The sequence below is a fragment of the Panthera onca genome, chromosome C2 (assembly GCF_046562875.1).
Source record: "Panthera onca isolate mPanOnc1 chromosome C2, mPanOnc1 haplotype 2, whole genome shotgun sequence".
In the NCBI taxonomy this organism is placed as follows: Eukaryota; Metazoa; Chordata; class Mammalia; order Carnivora; family Felidae; genus Panthera; species Panthera onca.
In genome coordinates, this window is record NC_138347.1 from 37,728,164 (window position 1) to 37,740,908 (window position 12,745).

The following is a 12,745-nucleotide window of genomic DNA, read 5'->3' on the forward strand; positions in this document are numbered from 1 at the left end:
CTTACAACAGCCTAAAATTGAGGAAACATACATATTTTTTTCTATTTTTAAGGCCTTTGATATGTTTTGATATGTTGCCTATTTACCTGTTATATGCCTACAAGCACCTCACCACATGGATTCTCTGGGCAACTGTAAAATACTGTGAATTTTATTATTTATTTTTTTAAAGTTTATTTATTTATTTTGAGAGAAAAGAAGTGCAAGAAAGGGGGGGCAGAGAGAGAGAGAGAGAGAGACAGAGAATCCCAAGCAGGCTCCGTAGTGTCAGCACAGAGCTTAATGGAGGGCTCAATCTCACAAACCATGAGATCATGACCTGAGCCAAAATCAAGAGTCAGACGTTTAACTGACTGGGCCACCCAGGTACCCCAATTATTGTGCATTTAAAAAAAATCATTTTTAGCTGTTACAGATAAGTAAATGATATCTGGTCATTAATTGACTACAATTAATACTGGACTTAAATGTAATTATTGATTATTTTCATTTCCTTCTTTGAAAGTTTGTAGTCGTAACTGTTTTTTTTTCTGTTGCTCTATTAATATTTTTTCCAAAGAACACTTTATCTCTGTTGCTTAAGGATATCAAAACTTTCCTGTCACTATTATTTGAAAAACTATATTTTTACATTTTTTGCATAAGTATTTGTTTTTCAATTTTATGATTTTTGACAGAGATCTTGTATTTTTATTTTCTGTAAGCCAATCTTTATATGTATACTTCATATATGTATATATGTATAGCTTATATATGAGTGTATGTATATATACATATATATAATATATATAAACTCTCACATTTCTCAAAATATTTTGTACTTACAATTCTTCAAAAGTAATTCTTTAAATCATATCTTATTTTAACATATGCCTGAGACAAATATAGTATCTATGTTTTGTAATAGGTATTAATCCCTCTAGTATCACTGTTGAAACAAGTTGATCCTCTACCTACAGATGTCAAAGGCTAATATTTCCTTCCAGTTGCATTTCTCTATGTGCTTTCTTTGGTGTACCATTGATTCATTTTTGGGGGGAATGTTTGGTCCATTCTTCTTATTTATTTTTATTTTTCTGATGTTAGAGATAAAAATATTCATTGTTATTTGTTAAATAAATCGTTACTACATTCAATGGTCCAAAATGGTTCAAAATAATTTAAAAGATGTACATTTAGAATTCTTGCTTTCACTCAGTCTTGTTCACCTTGAGACCATCACACTATTATTTTTTTTATCACGTTAATTTTTCTTCATACAAAAGAAGCAAATAAGGATGTAGACTTATATTTCTTCCTCTTGCAAGAAGTTGGCATTCTTTTTTTTAATGTTTATTTTTGAGAGAGGGAGAGAGAGAGAGGGAGAGAGGGAGAGAGTGAGTGAGTGGGGGAGAGGCAGAGAAAGGGAGACACAGAATCTGAAGCAGGCTTCAGGCTCCGAGCTGTCAGCACAAAGCCTGACACAGGGCTTGAACACATGAACTGAGACATCGTGACCTGAGATGAAGTCAGACACTTAACTGACTGAGCCACCCAGGCATCCCAAAAGTTGGCATTCTATAGAGAGTGTTCTTCAGGTAACTTAACATTATAATCTGCAATATTTCTGTATCTGTGTGTTTAAGTTAGTTTATTTAATTTGTTTCTGTTTATAGATGTTTTAATAATTTCTAGTCTATTGATACAAATGATGCAATAGAGAAACACTTTACAAATGGACTTTATTCTTGTGCAGATGTATCTTTACCATAAAACAAGCAAAGTAGTATTGGTATGTCAAAATTTTTATTACTTAGTCTAATGTATCTTATGTTTTGTAAAAACCCATAGTTCTTGTGTTACTTAAGAAAGTTTGGAGAGAATTGGTATTTGTAGGGCAACCCGTCTTCATCCTGAGAGAACCTGGCCTTGATTGTGGCTAAGGCAGAAGAAAATACAACGTGGAAAGTTTACTCATGCTCTTAACTGCCTATGCTTGCAAATGACATATGTCATTTCCTATCATAATCCATTGACTGGAATCAAACATATGCCCACCAACCCAACATTAAAGAGGTAGGTTGAGAAATATATTGAAGTACATGGAATATGCAAAATTTGATGAACATTACTTTCTTTGGTAACGTTAAACCTACTAGAAGCAAATGATCCTTTATTTCTTCCCACACATTTAGAAGTAGATCTGTGTCCAGTCATTTTACCTAGTGCAAAGTCCAGTGTATTGGTCAAACTACTAAAATAAAACAAGCACACTCAAAAAGAAGTAATTTAAAAAGATATAACTATAGAGAGTTATACAAGGTGGTATTTACAAAGGAGATGGCAGGAATAAAGGAGCTTAAGGAATGGTGGAGCACCCTAAACTTGAAGAAGCAGGAAGCAATTAACACTCTTAGATCTGAAGGGGTAAAGAAGGTGGTGATTGTCACATGCCCTTAGAAGTACATTTGTGTCATGCTTGACCAGAAGCTGTCGAACATTAATAGAGAAACATATGTTAAAAACAACAACAACAATAACAACAACAACAACAACGACAACAAAACCCCCAAAACCTCTTTTCCAACTGGAACCATGGAGGGTGCAGAAAAGAAGAAAAAGAAGGTTCCTACTATGCCAGAAGCCATTAGACAAAAGTGAAAGAATTTTGCAGTTGAAGATCAAGCGTCTGAGAAAGAAGTTTGCCCAAAAGATGCTTCAAAAGGCCAGGAGGAAGCTTATCTATGAAAAAGCTTATCATTACCACAAGGAATAAAGGCAGATGTACAGAACCTCTACTCCAATGGCCAGGATAGCAAGAAAAGCTGGCAACTTCTATGTACCTGTGGAACTCAAATTAGCATTTATCATCAAGATCAGAGGTATCAATGCTAGGAGCCCAAAGGTTCAAAAGGTGTTGCAGTTTGGGGCACCTGGGTGGCTCAGTTGGTTAAGCGTCCAACTTCGGCTGGGTCATGATCTTGCGCTTTGTGGATTTGGGCCTGCTTCAGGCTCTATGCTGACAGCTTGGAGCCTGGAGCCTGCTTCAGATTCTGTGTCTCCCTCTCTTTCTGCCCCTCCCCTGCTTGCACTCTGTATCTCTGTCTGCCAAAAATAAATAAATATTTTTTAAAAAGGAGTTGCAGTTTCTTTGCCTTTGCCAGATGATCAATGGCATCTTTTTCAAGTTCAACAAGGCTTCAGTTAACATGCTATGGACTGTGGAACCATATATATATAGCATAAGGGTACCCAAACCTGAAATCAGTGAATGATTTTATCTACAATTTACATTAGACTAAATAATACATTTTTTGATGTACCAGTACTTGTTTGCATGTTTTATGCTAAAAATACATCTGCACAATTGATGTACAATCATTTGTTATGGCAAAAAAAAAAAAAAAAAGAAGAAAATTGCCCTGACAGATAACACACTGATTGCTCAATCTCTTGGTAAATATGACATCTTCTGCGTGGAGGATCTACTTCACGAGATCTATGCTGTTGGAAAACATTTCAAAGAAGCAAACAACTTTTGACGGTCCTTCAAATTTTCTTCTCCATGAGGGAAAATGAAGAAAAAGACCACCCATTTTTTTAAAGGTGGATATGCCGGCAACAGGAAAAACCAGATCAATAGGCTTATCAGAAAGATGAACTAAGGTGTCTACCATGATTATTTTTGTAATCTGGTTAGTTAGTAAATGACTACTTTCAAATGGAAAAAGAAAAAGAAAAACAAAAACAAAAACACAACTCAGTCCAGCAGAGAGAAACATAGAGCAGTATGAAACCTGATATGTCTCTCTCTCTCAGCTTAATCCCTCTAATTTCTGACCTGTGCATTCCATTGGCTGAACACAAGTAGCAGGCAGAAGGCAAGAAAACCAGATTATAAATCCATAGAAGTCAGTCTTTGCTACACAGCAGGATGAAGAAGGGTGGAAAGTAAATCCAGAATGAGCAAATGGGGAATATCCAAGACATCACAAAACCTCAGGTAATGTCACATAATTTCTTCATATGTCTAAATGTGACTCCTTTGAGTCCAGAGATCAATGACTAAAATGACAAGGCATCAGTTTACCATCTCTCCATAAACATATACAGAAAATATAAAGCGGTAGATCAAAGGCAGGATTACCACATTCAAAATGGCAAAAATGAGCAAATACATGAGGCACTGGTGCACAGAAATTTTGAAATTCCTGGTAGGAAGACATAGTGAAGTTTTTCTATACTGGGAGAGTTCTACCTTCTCCTCAGTAAAAGTGGCAGGAATTATATAAAACAAATACCCTAATAATTTAGATCCTCTGTGTAGTGTAAATGCCTGCCAATAAGTGTATTTTTTATTGTAGTGTAAGCAGCTGACATTAAGATTTGATTGTGAAGGAATCCATATTAAAAGACATCCATCTTGAATAAACATATTGCCAGCCGCATAACCCACCTACTAGCAAAAATGACCAGATTAGGAATTAAGCCACTCCCATCACGAAATTTCCTTTCTCAAAAAGCCTTGGTTAACTGAGATAACTGCTTCAGTGACTCTACTTCTACCTTCCCATCCCTAGTTCCCACTTTTATGCTTTAAATTAGCCAGTGAAAAGTTAACCCATTAAACCCTAGGCACTCCACCATCGAACTCTAATAAATACAGAAGCTCACATTCAGGGTCTGTGTCTCTCTGCCTGTCTGTAGGTCTGTCTCTCTCTCTCTCTCTCAATCTTGTCTCTCCTGTCCCCATCTCCTTACCTTGACCTCACTGTGTGCCCTTGGCATGCCATGTTCCTTCCAGGACCTGTGAGTAATATATCTTGTTCTTCAAAGTTCCTTGATGGTTTCTTGCTGAAATGTCTCCTTTAATAAAAATAAAAACAACACGGGCCAGTCTAGCCACAGCATTGGTCCTGTTGGGGATTCACCACAAATCGAGAATAGGAAAGATATAGAGATATAAAGTAGATGAACAGTTGCTTATGGCTTGGAAGGTGACTGGGAACATAGGAGGTTGAAAGCTAAAGGGTACTGGATTTTTTGTAATTTTATTTTTTTAGAGTAGGTTTTGATTTTCAACAAAATTGAGAAGGAGGTACAGAGATTTCCCCTATACCCCCTACCCCCACACATAGATAATTTCCCCCATTGTCAACATCACTCAGCAGAATAGAACATTTTACAAGAAAGGAAACCTAAATTGATACATCATAATCACCCAAATTCTGTAGTTTACCTTAGGGTTCACTTATGGTGTTATACATTCTGTGGGTTTGAATGAATATATAATGATATCCATCCGTCATTATAATATTGTTTAGAGTACTTTCTCTGTACTAAAAATCCGCTGTGCCCTACCTATTCATTTTCCCAACCACTAGAAATACTAGTGTAAATGGTATTGTTCCCCCCCCCCCAAGTTTTTATTTAAATTACAGTTAGTGAAAAAACAGTGCAATAGTAGTTCAAGGTGCAGAACCTAGTGTTTCATTACTTACATACAACACTCAGTGCTGATCACAACAGGTGCCCCCCTTAATACTACCATCACTCTTTCAGATCACCTCCCCTCCACCTCCCCTCCAGTAACGCTCAGTTTTTTCTCTATAGTTAAGGGTCTGTTTTCTGGTTTGCCTACCATTTTATTCACCTATGTACATCTGTTTTGTTTCTTAAATTCCACATATGAGTGAAATCATATGATATTTGTCTTTTTCTGATTGACTTATTTTGCTTAGCATAATACACTCTTACTCCATCCATGTAGTTGCAAATAGCAGGATTTCATTCTTTCTAATGGCTGAGTGATATCCCATTGTATGTACATACCACATATTCTTTATCCCTTTATCAGTTGATGGACATTTGGGCTCTTTCTGTACTTTGGCTATTGCTAATTCTGCTATTAACATTGGGTTGCATGTGCTCCTTCTAATAAGTATTTTGTAAATACCTAGTAGTGCAATTGATGGATCACAGGGTAGTTCTATTTTTAACTTTTTGAGGAACCTCCATACTTTTTTCAGAGTGGCTGTGCTAGTTTGCATTCCCACTAACAGTATAAGAAGATTCCCCTTAAAATACAATATCCACTTGTAAAAACCCTCAATAAACTAGAGACAGCAGTAACATACCTCAACACAATATGGGCCATATTTGAAAAAAAAAAAAAAACACAGCTAATATCATCCTCAATGGGGAAAAACTGAGAGCTTTTCTTCTATGGTCAGGAACAGGACAGGGATGTTCATTCTCACTAGTATTTAACTTAGTACTAAAGTCCTACACTCACCAATCAGACAACAAAAAGAAATAAAAGGCATCCAATCAGCAAGGAGGAAGTCAGATTTTCACTGTTTACAGATGGCGTGATATTCCATATAGAAAACCTGAAAGACTCCACCAAAAAACTACTAGAACTGAAATATTAATTCAGTAAAGTTGCAGGATTCAAAATCAACATACAGAAATCTGTTGCATTTCTTTTTTAAATTTTTTTTAATGTTTATTTATCTTTGAGAGATAGAGAGAGAGACAGAGTACAAGTGGGGGAGAGGTAGAGAGAGAGAGAGGGACACAGAATCCGAAGCAGGCTTCAGGCTCTGAGCTGTCAGCACAGAGCCGGATGCGGGGCTTGAACTCATGGACTGCGAGATCATAACCTGATTTGAATTCAGACGCTTAACTGACTGAGCCACCCAGGTGTCCTCTGTTGCATTTCTATACATCAATAATGAAGAAATAGAAAGAGAAATCATGGAATCCATCCCATTTATAATTGTACCAAAAACCACAAGATACCTAGGAATAAACTTAACCAAGAGGAAAAAGATGTGCACTCTGAAAACTATAAAACACTGATGAAGGAAACAGAAAAAGACATAAAGAAATGGAAAAACAGCCATACCATGGATTGGAAGAACAAATATTGTTAAAGTGTTTATACTATCCAAAGCAATGTACACATTTAATGCAATCCTTATCAAAATGCCAATAGCATTTTTCAGAGAGCTAGAAAAAAACAATCCTAAAATTTGTATGGAACCACAAAAGACCACAAATAACCAAAGTAATCTTGAAAAAGAAAATCAAAGCTGGAGACATCACAATCCAAATTTCAAGTTACATTACAAAGCTGTAGTGATCAATACAGTATGGTACTAGCACTAAAACAGACACAGAAATCAATGGAATAGAATAGAAAACCCAGAAATAAACCCACAACTATGATCAACTCATCTTCAACAAAACAGGAAAGAATATCCAATGGGAAAAAGTCTCTTCAACAACTGATTTTGGGAAAGCTTGATGGCAACATGCAAAGGAATGAAACTGGACCACTTTCTTAGTCTATACACAAAAATAAACTCAAAGTAGATGAATGGCCTAAATGTGAGAACTGAAACTACAAAAATCCTAGAGGAGAACATAGGTAGCGACCTCTGTGACATGGGCCATAACAACCTCTTTCTAACTCTGTCTCCCGAGGCAAGAAAAACAAAAGGAAAAATAAGCTATTGGAACTTCATCAAGATAAAAAGCTTCTACACAGCGAAGGGAACAACCAACACAACTAAAGGGCAATTTTCAGAATGAGAGAAGAAATTTTAAAATGACATGTCTGATAACGGGATAGTATCCAAAATATATAAAGAACTTATAAAATTCAACACCCCAAAACCAAATGCTACTGTTATAAAATAGGCAGAAGATTTTTTAAGTTTATTCATTTCTTTTGAGAGAGAGAGAGAGAGAGAGAGAGAGAAAGAAAGAAAGAAAGAAAGAAAGAAAGAAAGAAAGAAAGAGGGAGAGCAGTGGAGGGGCAGAGAGAGAGAGAGAGAGAGAGAATCCCAGGCATGCTTTGCACCATCAGCACAGAGCCCGACACGGGGCTTGAACCCATGAAAGGTGAGATCACGACCTGAGCCAAAATCAAGTGTCAGATGCTCAAGTGACTGACCTACTCAGGTGCCTCAAAAAAATAGGCAGAAGACACAAATAGACATTTTTCCAAAGATGACATCCAGATGGACAACAGACATATGAAAAGGTGCTCAATATTATTCATCATCAGGGAAACACAAATCAAACTGCAATGAGATACCACCTCACACCTGTAAGAATGGCTATAATTAGCCACATAGGAAAAAAACAGATGTTGGCAAGGTTTTTTTTTTTTTTTTTTAATTTCAAATTCCACTGTTTATTGCTGGTATGTAGAAAACCAATAAACCAATTGACTTTTGTATATTAACCTCACATTCTGTAACCTTGCTATAATCATTTAATAGTTCCAGAAATACTTTCGTTGATTTTTCAGATTTCTACATAGATAGGTGTGGGGTGAGGAAAAGCATTTTGTAGTCTTATGATTAGGTCTCAGCCTTTTAATGAGCCTGTGCCTCTAGACTGTGATCTTCTCTCTTTTGTTCTCCACCAGTAGGTGGAACAGGATGGCTAGTGTGGGCTAGAATTGGATATTTTCCTAACACACTCAGTTAAGTTCTGATAATATCCCAGCAGGTTGGGCTTTGATTAACTAATTTCCTCTGAGGTGTAGGCCTTTTTAAGAAGAACAGAGGGGCTGGGAAGCCTCAGTGGGTTAATCGTCCCCCTTCCACTCATGGTTCATGGGCTGGAGCCTGGCATGAGGCTCTCTGCTGTCGGCATGAGGCTCTCTGCTTTCAGCATGGAGCCCACTTCAGATCTTCTGTCCCCCTCTCTGTCTGCCCTTTCCCCACTCATGACCTCTCTTTCAAAAATAAATAAAAACACCTGGGGTCCCTGGGTGGCTCAGTCCATTAAGCATCCAATTCTTGATTTTGGCTCAGATCAAGATCTCACAGTTAGTGAGTTTAAGCCCTACATTAGACTCTGTACTGACAGTGAGGAGACTGCTTGGGATTCTCTCTCTCCCTCTCTCTCTGCCCTTCCAGTGCTCGTGTGCACACACTCTCTCTCTCTCTGTCTCAAAACAAATGAGCTTAAAAAAAAAAAAGAATCTTTAAATAAGTAAATAAAAACATTAAAAAAAAGAAGAGGGGCACCTGAGTGGCTCAGTCAGTTAGGCGTCTGACTGCGGCTCAGGTCTTGATCTTGCGGATCATGAGTTTGAGCTTGGCAATGACCTCTGTGCTGACAGCTCAGAGCCTGGAGCCTACTTCAGATTCGGTCTCTGTCTCCTTCTGCACCTTCCCTGCTTGTGCGCGCTCTCTCTCTCTCTCTCTCTCTCTCTCAAAATATAAACATTAAAAAAATTAAAAAAAATAAAATTTAAAAAAGAAGAACAGAGGGCACCTAGGTGGCTCAGTTGGTTAAGTGTCCAACTCTTGATATTGGCTGGGGTCACAGTCTTGTGGTTTTGCGATCCAGCCCCGAGTTTGCTTTGTGCTGACAGTGAACAGCCTGCTTGGGATTCTCTTTCTCCTTCTCTCTCTGACCCTCTCCTGCACACATGTGTGTACTCTCTCGCTCTCTCTCTCTCTCACAAAATAAATAAATAGACTTAATAAATAGACTTAAGAAAAAAAGGAACAGAGTACTCTGGCATGTTTCAAAATGGTTCCTTTTTTGCATTCCCTGCTGGAAGCCCCAGAGGATTTTTCTCTGATATTTAGTGTGAGAATCTGATGGAGCTCCTAGAAGTTAATCTAACAATATTGTGGAGGTTTATCCTATAACTGAGTCCCCTTGGAGTTTTTCATTCCCAGAGCTGTCTGCACTGAGCCTCCAGCAATTCACATTCAAGTTTTCCTACCTCAGCACTAGTTCCATCAGGTGTTTCCACTTGTGAGTGTCTGTTCCGGGCAAGCTATTACTCCTTATATTCATTCACCTCTCTCTCTCTCTCCAATCTTGGGATCAGTAGTTTTTCCTGTGTCTTCCCTCTGTTATGGATCTGAGAAAAGTTGATTTTTCAGTCTGTTCAGCTTTTTTACTTGTTGTTAAGAGAGTGTTGACCTTCAGGCTGCTTACATGCAGAACTGGAAACCACAATTCCTGTAATGAAAATGTTCTAAAATTGTGGTGATGGGTGTACATACCTGTGAATAGAAAAATACCATTGAATTGTACACTTTAAAGGGATACATTGTAATAAAATGGTATGTGAGGTATAGATCAATAAAGCTGTTAAAAATATGTGGATTCTAACCAATAAAAGTGTTTTGAATGCCTAAAAAATAAATTTAAAAAATGTAAACAAAAAAAAGGGGGGCACCTGGGTGGCTCAGCTCGTTGAGTGTCTGACTTTGGCTCAGGTCATGAACTCACGATTATGAGTTCGAGCCCCACGTTGGGATCTGTGCTGAGAGCTCGGAGCCTGGAGCCAGCTTCAGATCCTCTCTCTCTCTCTCTCTCTCTCTCTCTCTCTCTCTCTCTCCCCCTCTCCACCCCTCCCCTGCTCACGCTCTGTTGCTCTTTCTCTCTCTCTCAAAAAAAAAAAAAAATTAAAAAAATAAAAAAAAAAACCTTTAAAATTGTTTTGTATGCCTGTGTCCTTCAACTTTGTTGTACCAGAGAATATGTGCAAATGGTGTGATTTATGATAAACACCTGTCCCACTTCTGGGTGTTTGGAGCTTCAGTAACTGGTCTTGCAGACAATGACTATATATACTTTTATGATGGATCCCCAATAAAAGTCTTGGTATCTTAGGCTCATGTGACTTCACGGGTAGACAATACTTCACACAGGTTTCCTCATGTTGTTGCTGGAAAAATTAACCATATCCTATGCTGAGAGAGAACTTTTGGAAGTTTGCATATAGATTTCTCCAGACTTTGCCCCATGCCCCATTTCATTTTTCATCAGTTTGATTTTTATCCATTTGTGTAATAAACCATAATCGTATGCACAATGACTTCTAAGCCTTGTTGGTCTTCTAGCAAATCACCGAATCTAGTAATAGTCCTGGAAATTCCTGACACAATTGTTCAGGGAAAGTCTTATATAGAGAGACCCTCTTCCTTCTTATCTGAAACATGTGGGTCTAAAGATTGTAAAGGTATGAAAAGGGAGTGTGTAGAAAATTTATGCCTGTCTTTAATTCTTCACTTGAAAGCGACACAGAGATTGGAAGTTACATGGTTCCTAACTGCTGGACAGGGCATCTTGCCAATATAAGTTAGAATATGGACTCTGGTGAGTGATGCTTTCAAAAAGATCCAATTCTTTTATAATTCAAAAAGATATTAAAGGAGATCTTCTGAAATATCTGACATGTAAAACAAATGCACATAAAATATCTTACAGGAAAAAACAAATTGGTTGTAATAATCAGAAAGCTCATAGAAAAGTAAAATGAGCTATGAATAGAACTTTATCATAAAAAGTTAAATAGATTATGTCCAACTTGCAACTTTTAATACAATCTAATGTTGGTGCAAGGGTTTATGCAAGATATATTTTATATAAACACTCTTAGAAATACAAATGTTGGATATGTTTGAAAGCTTAATTAGGAAAATTAAGAGATATATTTGAGTTTTGTAAATTCACTGAAACAAACAAGAGGGATATTTATTTTTAAATGTAGATTTGCCAATTGTTTTAATAACCTGAACTAAAATTATATTGAGAACATGCAGTATGTTATTTCTAGTATGCATTTATTGGTAGGAATTTCATGAGTTCTCTAGTCTTCCAAAATCAACATAACTTTTTTAAAAGAGAATAATTAGCACATTTAAGGTTTTGTTTTCTTTTCAGATAATACATGTAAAATTCCAGACTTTGAGGTATTTTAATTTTCCAACTGTCATTCACTGATTTTATCACAATTAACCCAGTTAACAAAAACACAGTATGTTTCAGCCAAGGCTATTTTTACTTAGTTTTGTCTTCTATAGCTGTGAATTTTCCAAACACATTGACTCTGAAGAAAGCTATCAATAAAAAATATTCAAACTAGAATATTAGAATTTTGCATTTCAAATTCTCTAATGAGACTTAACAAGAAATCAGGCATATAATATTAAGAGAGAAGCAAGTAAAAGAGAAGTAAAACAAAAATTAAAGAAAGAGTGTATTCAAGAAAGCTTATGAGGAAACAAGGAAAAGATACAATGCACAATATCATGGGAGGAGTGAAAGAAAAAAACACTTAAAAACTTTTAAAAATGCACACAGTAGAGCAGTATAGGCAGTATAGCAATAGGAAGTAATTAAATAAATATATATTTATATATTATTTTGTAATATTGTAGACATATATACTATATATAGTGTAAATATAATATGTAAATATATAATAAATATATGTATATATATAAATAAAATGTATATATATTTATATGTATAAATATATACATATATGCATATGTATGCATATAAAGGTGTATCTAAATATATGCATATAATTTTATATATTTATATGTATAATTATATATAAATGATTAACTCAAAGCAAAAAAAAAAAGACAAATTTGAGAAAAAAACACATGCATCAATTGTAGCAAACAGAGCTTGTTCTTATCACAACTAAAGGAAGCAGGAAGAAAAATAATAATTTAAGCTTAGGTAACTAATAAAATGCTGAGTAGGAATGTAGAAATGGTTGAAAAACATTCAAATGTCTCCAATGCTATTTTAAAGAAATGAGGATGCAACTATATAGTTCTTTAATTTCAAAGAGAATAATTGGGAAAATAAAAGTTGAAGAAATTTCTGATAAAACAAATTGCAAATCGGCAAAGCTCTCTAAAAAGCCATTTGCTGTGAAATGTTACAACTTTGAAATGAGCATAATGATCATTAAAGATTA

General features: G+C 36.1%; 1 pseudogene; it reads left to right on the plus strand.

Moving 5' to 3' along the window:
* The first annotated feature begins 2,574 nt into the window (after positions 1–2,574).
* On the plus strand, positions 2,575–3,644 carry LOC132682776 (large ribosomal subunit protein uL30-like; annotated as a pseudogene).
* The last annotated feature ends 9,101 nt before the right edge of the window (positions 3,645–12,745 follow it).